This window comes from Chlorocebus sabaeus, chromosome 12 (assembly GCF_047675955.1).
Source record: "Chlorocebus sabaeus isolate Y175 chromosome 12, mChlSab1.0.hap1, whole genome shotgun sequence".
Taxonomy (NCBI): Eukaryota; Metazoa; Chordata; class Mammalia; order Primates; family Cercopithecidae; genus Chlorocebus; species Chlorocebus sabaeus.
Genome location: NC_132915.1, coordinates 51,928,019 through 51,939,758, shown reverse-complemented (window position 1 = coordinate 51,939,758; position 11,740 = coordinate 51,928,019). Strand labels below are relative to the sequence as shown.

The 11,740-nt window shown below is 34.1% G+C and overlaps 1 pseudogene; it reads right to left on the bottom strand.

The window, feature by feature from the left end:
- Window positions 1-498: 498 nt before the first annotated feature.
- Window positions 499-9,191, bottom strand: LOC140713107 (chloride intracellular channel protein 4 pseudogene; annotated as a pseudogene).
- Between the last annotated feature and the right edge of the window lie 2,549 nt (window positions 9,192-11,740).

Sequence of the window (11,740 nt, the reverse complement as noted above, 5' to 3'; positions counted from 1 at the left end):
TAAAATCAGATTTATTTCCATAATGTCAATTCATATACTCCATGAACTGTCTACCATGAAAACTTTTATGTCCCAAATTTCTCAGGATTTTAGGCTACGGTCTTTCCACAAACATACAATGGGGTTAAAGCATGTTGTTGGATCATCCTTTTTACTAGCTAGCTTTTGACCATTTACCAATTTCCATTTCATTTGACTAACTTCCCTGATAAAGTAGTATCTGTCTTTCTACAGAGTAAAATAATTCTGTCTTCATCAAAATCACAAGAGACACGCTTTCCTCGAACATTTAGAGGGATAAAATGATTTTAAAATAATACTGCTTAGGAGTGTATATTTTCAGATAACTACTATACCTTGTCTATCTTTGATCCTAATCTTCAATAACTGCATGTTCATGCAAAATACAATTTTTACTCTATAGGAAGAGGAGTAGCCTGTTAGGAAAAGCAAATTCTTAGAGCAAGACATGAACACATCTCTTTCATAAACGCGACTTTACTTGGCGAGTTTTTTGGCTACATCACTATATGCTATTTCAACCTCTTTATCACTGGGACAAGTATTGGTGAACTCGTCCCCACTGTATGTATTAGTTAGGTATCAGTTATTTCTTCTGGAATATCAAAGTTGTGATTTTTTTTTTTGGCCACTACCTTGACACTATGCAGTTTTGGCAGCAGGTTGCAATCAGCTAATGTCATTTCATTTTCTAGAAATTTACGTCTAGAAAACTTAACGTCCTCCATAGTATTTTCATCAATTTCATCAGAGAGAGGAGAATTCAGATATTCATCCAGTTTTCTGCAGGGTTTTCAGGAGACCCCTCTCCAGTACTTCATTAGCCTCTGGCCTGGAATTCTTGATATATGCAGAGAATTTGGCAAAGATGTCCATTCCAGCAGTATTTGATTCTGGATGTTTTGTGAAGGCTTGAAGTATGTGGGAGGGCTTAAGACTTCTTCAATAAATGCCTCAATCTTATTTACATCTGTTTTGACTTCACTGTTGAAAGCTATGTTCCCCTCTCTTTAATTTGGAGACACTCCACCACACACTTTTCAATTTAGAGTTGGCTTGCCATCTCTCAGGAGCCCTCACCATTGTGTGCATTCACTGTGTATAGATGGTGGAACTTGTGAGGTGCAATGTTTAATTGTTAAAATGGTAGCCATGACTTTATCAGGCAGCCCCAAACTGGTGCATAATGCACAGTACAAGGGATATTTATGTATTTTTTGGAGTTTTGTAATATTTAGTAAGATCATATGAAAGGATTGCTATTGTATCAGAAATATTGTTTCAATTTAGTCTATCCTGGATATATACTAAAGAATATTACCATCAGAGAAGAGAGTTTTCTACAAAAGTCACTACAGATTTTGCTATATTGCTTTGTAGATAAGATTTTTACTTTTGCCTAAAAGCATTTATCCTTCATATCAATTGTAACATCTGACACTATGTAGGAGCTAATCGTTTAGAGGGAGGGAGGGTTTTCTCAAGATCTTCCTCAAGCATTTTGTCTTTATAAGAGAAACTGAAGGGCACCTGATACTCTGTGTAAATATGTTTTGTTATATGTGTTTTGCCCTGTGCCATTCATTTGGAACATTGTTGCTTTCTTCCTTTATTTTAAAAAGCTTGTTTTTAGGTAATCATAGAGCTTGCTCTTTATACATCTTTTGAGCAACACTACATAAACTGATATTCAGTTGATTTAGCTATAGCAGTACAATGATTAGTAATGTAAAAATTAACACAGAAATTAACCTAAGGAATGAAGGGTGGGTTTGTCAAAATATCAAGTAAATTTTTAACTTTATATATAATAAATATATACATATATATTATATAAATATAAATAAATATATAAAATATATGTACTTTATATATATATATATGATAAAACACAGGTCATCAACTTTCTCATTTCACTTCATTTACCTTGTATAGATGATTGTTCACTCCTTTTGGACTAAGTTATAGTTATGGTGCGTGTGTATTTACTGCAGTTTTGCCTGATCTCACTCATTGCACTTGCTTGAGTTAAATTTTTCTACAGCCATGTTAAGGAACAGCACTTCGCATGTTTTTGTTTTGTTTTTTGTTTTTTAATTGAAGCCCTAAACCAGAAATCATATATATTTTTTAGGCCCTAGCTTTTTTTCTCTCACCAGTTCTAAAATCTTAATCATTCAATTTCTCACCAAGTGTTTTGGAAATGGATACACAAATGATTCTATACATAAGAAATGGTTTTCATGTTGACAGTTGCACCAGTAGATTGTGATGTAATATTACTTTTAACCTTCATGTCATGTGCTATTGTTGTTTTAATAGTTTATTGTGCTTGTCATCAATCTCACAAAATATCCAGCGAGGTTTTTGGGTTTTGTTTGTTTGCTTGTTTTGTTTTTCTGTTTGCCAGCAAACCATTTATTCTATTACATTTTGCTTAAAATAAAAAGAAAAATAAACTCAAACAGTATTTGAGATATGTATAGATACATAGGTATAGATATACACATTTCCTGAATTAGTCTCTTTATTTGGGTAAAATTTATATACACTGAAATACATAGATCTTAAGAGTTCAATTCAATGAGCTTTAAAGAATGTATTCACTTCTATAGTTACTCCCAATCAAAATATGACAGGCAGGTAACCATTGTACTGATTTCAATCAATACATATGTTTTACGTTCTTTTGAACTGCACATGAATGGAGTCATAGGGAGTGTACTCTATTCTGTCTGGCTTCATTCACTCAAAATAGTATTTTTGCAATTCAACAATCAAAAGTTCATTAAGGAGAAAATCTACTCAGCAATAACTAATGGACTATTGATACAAAGTTGTGATAAACATTTTTGTACAATTCTTTTTGTGCACCATATGTGTTCCTTTTTCCCAGATGAATATCAAGATGTGAAATTTCTGACTCACAATCTACATGTATGTTTATCTTGAGAAACTGATGAAGAATTGTCCAGAGTGGTTGGTCTATTTTATCTTACCACCACCATTATAGTATGGTCCCCGTTTGTTATACACCATCATCATAATTTATGGTTGTCAGTCTTTTGAATTTGAGACACTGTATTCGGTGTGAGAAAGTATATTGTAGTAGGGAATAAATTGCATTTTCTTCATACTATTTATATTTATGAACTTACTGGGATTTGTATACCTTCCTTTACAAAATTTCTTGTAAATTTATTTGGGATTATCTAAGTCACTATTGATATAGAAAAGTAATTTTCATATATTGATAACAAATCCTTCAAAATACATATTGCGAATATTTCTTCAAACTTGTGTCTTGCCTTTTCACTGTTTTAACAAAATGTTTGATGAACAGAAGTATTTATTTTGAGTGGAATCCATATTATCACTTTTCTATATTTTTTATATTCTTTCTAAAATGTCTTTACCTACTCCAAATTCATGAAACTATTCTTAGGTTTTGTTTTAGAAAGACAGTTTTGGCCTTTATGTATGGATACCAGTTATTCCAACACTAGTTATTGAAACTATTATCCTTTCTCCATTGAATTACCTTGGTTTCTTGCCTATGTACAGAATCTCTGTTCTGTTCTATTGATCTACTTGTCTATTCATAAGTATATCACGTATTGTTACTTCAGACTTAAAATTTAGGCAGCTAAAGTAATGCAACTTTGTTCTGTTATTTAAGTCTGTTTTAGCTATTCTAGGTTTTTTGTATTTCTATAAATTTTAGAAACAATTTTCAAAATAATGTTAGGATTTCAAGTCAAATTGCCTTGAGTCTATGGGTAAATTCAATGATAGACAAATCTTCACAAAATCAAGTCTTGTAATTCATGACCTTGGTATATCTCATTGTTAGATCTTTAACTGCCCTTAACATTTTATTGTAGTGTTCATTGTATAGATTTTATAGATATTTTAAATATTATGCCTAAGCACAGTGTTTCATGTTCTTGAGGGCATATTTTTAAGATTTTATGTTCCAACTATTTTTTGCTAGTATGCAGGAATGCAAATGACTTTTGTACATTGATTTCATATCTTGGGACCTTACCAAATTTATGTTTTAGGATTTGTTAGCATCTAGAATTTTTCACATAAACAATCATATTGTCTGTAAATAAAAACATTTTTGCTTTTATTTTCCAAACTGTATTTCTTTTGTAATTTTTTACTGCCTCCATCTGCTGAGCATGACCCTTATTATAGCACAGTGTTAAATATAAGTAGTAAAAGAGGGCAATTTATCTTTTTTCTAATCTTGGGTTAAAGCATTTAATATTTCATTATTAAATGTGACATCAGCTGTTTATTTTTGTAGATACCCTTCATCAAATTGAGGAGGTTGCCTTCTAGTTTTAGTTTGCTAACAATTAAAAAAAAATTTTTTTTCTTATACTCTAAGTTCTGGGATACATGTGCAGAACGTGCAGGTTTGTTACATTGGTATACACGTGCCATAGTGGTTTGCTGCACCCATCAACCCGTTCTCTACGTTAGCTATTTCTCCTAATGCTATCCCTCCCCTAGCCCCCCACCCCCCGACAGGTCCGGTGTGTAATGTTCCCCTCCCTGTGTCCATGTGTTCCCATTGTTCAGCTCCCACTTACGAGTGAGAACATGTGGTGTTTGGATTTCTGTTCCTGTGCTAGCTTTCTGAGAATTATGATTTCCAGCTTTATCCATGTCCCTGAAAAGGACATGAACTCATCCTTTTTATGGCTGCATAGTATTCCATGATGTATATGTGCCACATTTTCTTTATTCAGTCTGTCATTGATGGACATTTGGGTTGGTTCCAAGTCTTTGCTATTGGGAACAGTGCCACGATAAACATATGTATGCATGTGTCTTTATAGTAGAATGATTTATGATCCTTTGGGTATATAGCCAGTAATGGGATCACTGGGTCAAATCGTATTTGTGGTTCTAGATCCTTGAGGAATTGCCACACTGTCTTCCAAAATGGTTGAACTAATTTACACTCCCACCAACAGTGTAAAAGCATTCCTATTTCTCCACATCCTCTCCAGCATCTGTTGTTTCCTGACTTTTTAATGATCACCATTCTAACTGGTGTGAGATGGTATCTCATTGTGGTTTTGATTTGCATTTCTCTAATGACCAGTGCTAATCAGTTTTTTTTCGGCCACATAAATGTCTCCTTTTGAGAAGTGTCTGTTCATATCCTTTGCCCACTTTTTGATGGGGTTGTTACCTAACAATTTTTAATCATGAAGGTACTGTTAAAATTTTGTCAAAAGCTTTTTACAGATTATTATGGCCATATAATTGTTCTATGTTATTCTATTCTTTGGTAGATTATATTGATCAATTTCAAGTGTTGACTCAATCTTCCTGCTCTTGATAAATTCTACTTTGGGTTAATGTGTGTTAATTTTTCTTCTGTAGTGTCTTTCAGAGTGTCTTTCAGTGTGTTTCAAATTCTATTGCAATGTGAATTTCTGGATTTAGAATTTCAATTTTTGTTAAGCAATGTCAACTGTGTCGTCTAATCTGGTTCTAGAGGGCACATAACTTTGCTTATCAGAGGGAGTGGTGCTCATCACATTCCATCTGTTCCCTCACCACCTTCCCCACCCCTGAAATTCGTCAGGGCTGTATGGCAGGTTTTTGGTCATTGGGCTGTGAGAGAAGTCACCTGGGCCATTTTGAAGCCAAAGCATAAAAGACCTAGTGCATAACACTCCAGCTCACTCACTCCTCCCCTGCAAACTGTGGTTATGGGGTTTCCATGCTCCAGATGATACAGTGCCCAGGTGGTGGTGTCATTCTCAGCTCACTTTCCCAAAGTCTATGTGGACCAGACCCTCAAATGTTTTCCAATATAAACTGATCATAAACAGAAAATAAACTTAATACTATGAAGCCACTGAATCTTTAAGGTTACTGGTTACTGCAGCATAGAGCAGCTCAATCTGATCAATACTAATCATGGAAATTGGGAATATAACATTTTTATCATAAACAAAATTAAAACAATAAATGTTTGCAGAGATTAATGGAGTATTTATATAACACATCCAGTAGAGGTGCTCACTCAGTAAGTATCAACAGTAGCGATACACAAGATGGAAAGCATAACAATGGAAATAAAATAGTTATATTTAATAGCTAACAATCATTAAATTTCATAGGTCTCATCTTCAATGCAGTAACAGTATTTCAAGCAAGTTGAAATAAGTTACTTATTTGTTATTTTACTCAACATATATTTTATTGACTACGGACTATATTCTATTCTAAGAATAAAATAGATCCTTTTCTCATTTAAGAAACAGTGAAATAAAGATTCCCGTATCTACATTTAAATGGAGCTCAGTAATCATGTAGAGACAATATGGATACAAAATTCACTGACAATTGGCTTCACTATTCCTTCCTAACCATACTCTGAAGATTGTATCCATTTTATTCATTTGCCCTTCTAAAAGCAGCACTCCTAATGTCCAGCAAACCAGTCCAAAGGCAATGAACCAAGGGAGGAAAGGACAGCAGCAAAGGATAGCACTACTCCATTGTACAATCAGTTCTTTATAAAACAGAACTGACTGTGAATTGAAAACCTTCATTAAATTACCTGTTATTCAGAGGCAATCCTCTCAGCCATTTGGGAGAGAGTACAAAAATAAAGTATAAATTTCCTAAGATTTTTCTTCCTTTCTGACCTTTCTACATAAATTAAACTACTTTACCAGACACCTCGGAGGAAGATAAATACCTTTGGCTAATACCTAAATTGGGTTGACTTCTGGTTTCTGTTCTAGCTCTAATGAAGAAATGGTGGTGACAATTCCGGAAAAGAAATTGCCAAAGATGAAAACCTTTAAAATATAACTTAAAGGTGAAGAAGACCACATGGACCGGTCACCATGCTAGATCAAGGAAGAAGCTCAAAATATGGCAAAAATGAGGTTGCTGAGGCTGTCCAAACACTCTCACCTCCAGTTTGAAAATTCTTGATCCTGATTGTGCTTTTGATTTTGTTAGCTGTCTTGGCAAGGACACTCTGCATATATGTAAAATCTATATTATGCCTGTCTAGCTGTGAGCTGTCAAATGATGTTGCACTTGCTAATTCATGGACTATTTATCTTCATGTTTATGCTCTAACAAAATGATGGCTGTTTAATTATACTACAAATGAGTTTTGCCAGCCAATTGTATGGCAGATGTTATTTACTCCCAGAACAACTGTCAAAAGACCAAAGCAGCACATCTAACAAACTAAAATGTACTGTACTGGGTTACATTTCACAGGCGACTCCCTCTATCACCTAGCCACAGGCTTTCCATTGTAATAACAATGGGAGGGACAGCATCATTGAGTATGATGCCAGCCCAAAATCTGGTTGTCAATAATGAATAAGATTAAAAGAGTTGTAACTGAGTAGATTCTACCCGGAGAATAAAACAGAACTGTAGTAAACATGAAAAAAAAAAATCTTTCAAATTTGCTAAATGCTATGGTATTACAGCATTTATTAACTAATTCCATAATGGCAGATGGGAAGAAAAAGCACCTATCGTCTCTATTTGTATGGTAACTGAGCAATAGTCACTGAAGTATAGTTTTTCTCATGAAATTTATGAATGCTTAAAGGTGGAGAGAATGCCTGTAGTTCGAGGGTACCATAACTTGAACCTAGGAAGCAAACTTACAATAAACTTGTTCTGTGTGTTGTTTAAACTTTTCTAAGCTTGTAAGAACATTTTATTATGCCTACCACTTGCTTCAAATAAAAGTTTCCAGGGAGAGCAAGCGCTGCTGTGGCCCTCTTTTATGTAGTGTGCTGGTAACATGCCAAGGTTTTTAATAAGGAGAAAAAATAAGAACTCTTAAAAGTTTAAAGTCCAATAATCTAGGAGCTAAAATCTGATTAAGTATAAAATAAACTTTCTACAATTAAATGATTCAGTGGCAGATAAAATAGAAACAGAGTCCAAGAAATAACTCTTACCAATTTAATTTTGCCTACTGCAACAAATTGGAATGGTATGTCCCTGTTTTGCAACAAAATATTGAGGCAAAAAATAGGCCCTCATTTCTTTCAGCCAGAATTACATGCCATTGTGAAAGATCAACTGCTTGACTTTCTTACTGCGGGTGATGTGAAAGATATTCCTATATAACCCCTGTCCATAGCTCATTTCTACATAACATAATGGCTTTATGAAGAGACAAGTGATTTATAATGATTTACAGACCACTAATGTATGCCCATAAATCCAATCCATTATTCTGTAGTTTCTTCCCAGTTTGCCTCATTCTGGGAACAAGCAAAATGAAAGCTCTCTTTAGCTAGGGAACATGGACAACCTAGTGTTTTCTCTTTTCTGGCACTTCTTACAAGTAGGAGCCTCATGTTTGAGACACAAGCATCTGCCGACTTAGCAGGAAAACAGAGCAGCTAATCGTAGAGCTGAGGGTAGCTGTCAGATTTTGAAGCATTTATATTTACATTCCGAACCAAAATGATGAGAATTAACTTAAGAAACTCTTATCCTGGCTTCCTTATTCTTCCTTTACTTTTTCTCATGCATGCCCCTTATATATTATTATTTTACAGTGAGAACATAATTTAGTAGCTACTAATATCTACAAACTGAAATTATTCTGGATTATGTGAGGAAAAAGTCACTTTTCTAACTTAACTAAGATACAGAGATACAGGGTGTTACTTGAATGAATATTAATAAAAATATTAATTATGTTCTTGATAATACAGAGTGAAACTGACATTTATAAATTGTGTATTTGCCAAAAAGAATTACACTTTCACAAGCATCTTAACTAGGCCCCTGCATTTCTCTGAATTTCCTAACAAACCTCTTCCTACCTGACAGTGCAGTTTTTGTCAACTTCTGTTCAGATCATCAATAAATTATTGATAGATATGGTCTTCTTTTTTTCATTCTTTCCTATTTCTTATAGGGTTGTAAAATACTAATAAATAACTCCAAATATGTTATACATTATACCCGTTGACTCTAGCATAAGCCAGCTACTTAAGATAGTTGCTTAAACTTGGGGATGAATGATCAAATTTGTGATCTTAGTCTATTGGTTTTAAGATCCTCTACCTTTCAGTCTTAATCTGCCTCTGACTCATCTGGTACTGGAAGTTCATAGGCTCCACGGTAGCACCAGACATTGGGGATTACAAGAAGTATGCACAGTCCCTGCAACTGGAGATTTCACAGATGAAAACTACAAAGAGGAAGATACAATCCAGATAATGAGCCAAACAGGGTATATCTTCCCAAAGCACAAATATTGCCCAAATTTAGGAAAATATCGCTAAAATTTGAGAAATTAAGTAATTTTATTACTGAATACTTCAAGACATTATCCTTACATTAAAACAAGTGTGATATGTTTTAGTATGAGAAAAATATCTTACTGATAAAGAACAGCTAGGAGTGAGAAAGGAACATCTATTTTTTTAAAAACTCTACATATTCTTTTGATGCTTAGCCTAATGCAGAATGTAAAAATCAGGGGAACATTAACGACAAAGCATAAGACTAAGAGGTTAACTATTAGTGAGGGGCTGAATGTGACATTACCCTACAAGTAGGACTGTCTTGGAGATTTCTGAGGAGAGTTGGTTATTGGATATGTGTCCAAACACATATCATAGGACCCATTTGATATAGTTAAGTAAATTTCTTAAGGCACGGCATACTGAAGATAGCTGGTAGAATGGGAAGAGTCCAGCCTTGGGAGTGAGGCAGACCTACCAAGGTTTATTTTGTTTTGTTTTTTACGGATTGACTGGTTATACAGTAAATTATTGAGACCTCCTAAGTCTCAATTTATTTGTCTTTGATATAGGATTACACTGCTTACCTCAAAAAAATTGTAATGTCTATTAAATAAGACAATATTAAGTGGTCAATATGTACTCTAGACTACTTCAACATATACAGTGTGATTAAACTGTTTTCTAGAGACAGTAAAATTCCGGATTTATACCTTCAGCGAGATTACAAATTTGTTGAACATCACAGAACACTTAATTCTGAAATTAGTTGAATATTAAATCATGGGAGACTAGAATAAAATAATTGAGATGAAAATTGTACAAATAAGACATAAGGACCCCTCCTTATTCCATTTCAAGTTACTGAGTACACAAGTTCTGAGTTTTAATAGCTCATGGATTAGGCTGCAATTTAAGTCCTAAAATTTATAATAATTAACACCTTGTTTGAACTACCTCTGTCACCAGAAAACAAACCTCTTTCCTCATTTGTGTTTTCCAAGCTTTGTTTACATTAAATGAATCATATATTTTGGAAGTTTTGCCATTTTGTTAGAATAAACTGTGTGAAACATCCACAGAATAAGAGATATAAGACAACAGATAAAATGTCCATTTGTTGTTGATTCTTGCATTACAGATATCAATAAGAATAGCACATTCTTCTATTTGTGTAAAATGTGATAAACATGTATGCATAGATTTCTCTAAGAAGACAATGAAGTGGTAGAAACACAAACAAACATTTAAAGTGTCAGGTAACATAAACGCATATGTTCATTTCAGCACTATTCACAATAGCAAAGGCATGGAATCAACTCATCAGTGATAGACTGGATAAAGAAACTGTGGTACATATACACCATGGAATACTATGCAGCCATAAAGACAATGAGATTATGCCCTTTGCAGGAACATAGATAGAGCTGGAGGCCATTATCCTTAGCAAACCATCACAGGAACAAAAAACCAAGTACTGCATGTTCTCATATGTGGGAGCTAATTGATGAGAACACATGGACTCAAAGTCGGGGAGTAACACACACTGGGGCCTAGCAGAGGGTGGAGATTGGGAGGAGGGAGAGGATGAGGAAAAATAACTAACGGGTACTAGGCTTAATACCTGGGTGATAAAATAACCTGTACAACTAACCCCCAAGACACAAGTTTACCTATGTAATAAACCTATCCATGTAACCCTGAACTTAAAGTTTAAAAGAAGCGTTAGGTATTGAAAGTCTATTTCCACTATAATGGTAATTTTGTAATAAATAGAGCTGGTTCAATGGGTCGTCAGAGGAAACTGGTGAGATCTCTTCTCAGCTATTTAATATAAACTTTCTAAATACATATAAACATGAGCTGCAAACACAGACTAAATCACTTTTATGCATTGTTATTAAAATATTATCACCCATTAACATGAAATGGAATCCATCAGAAAGATAGAGAAGGAAGTTAAGCAAATATACAGTGTATACAATAACCTCTTAAATTTTAGTCACCTTTACTTTGAGATATCTAACTGATATTTACATTGGAAATTCCTCAGAGAATCTCATACTCAGAAGATCCAAACAGAAATCCGCTATTTTCATCTTGCAACCCCCAACCTAGTACTTAGCTTACACTTTTTCCACATTCTTTAAATCTTGCTTTATCCCATATATCTAATTACTCTACAGGTCCTGTTGATTCAGCCACTTTAACTCTGGAATTCTTTCTCTCTGCCCAATTCCACCTTGGTACCACTCTTTTAGACTCTGATAATTTCTTGCATGGATTATTATAACAATTGCCTAATTTGTCTCTCTGCCTCAGTCTCAACCCCAACACTCAATTGTTTAAATTGTGTCTTTCATGGCACCCTTCCTCTTACCCACTTTTTATAAAGAGAAATGTATCTTTACAATGAAGAGATATGTAAATCTCGCACT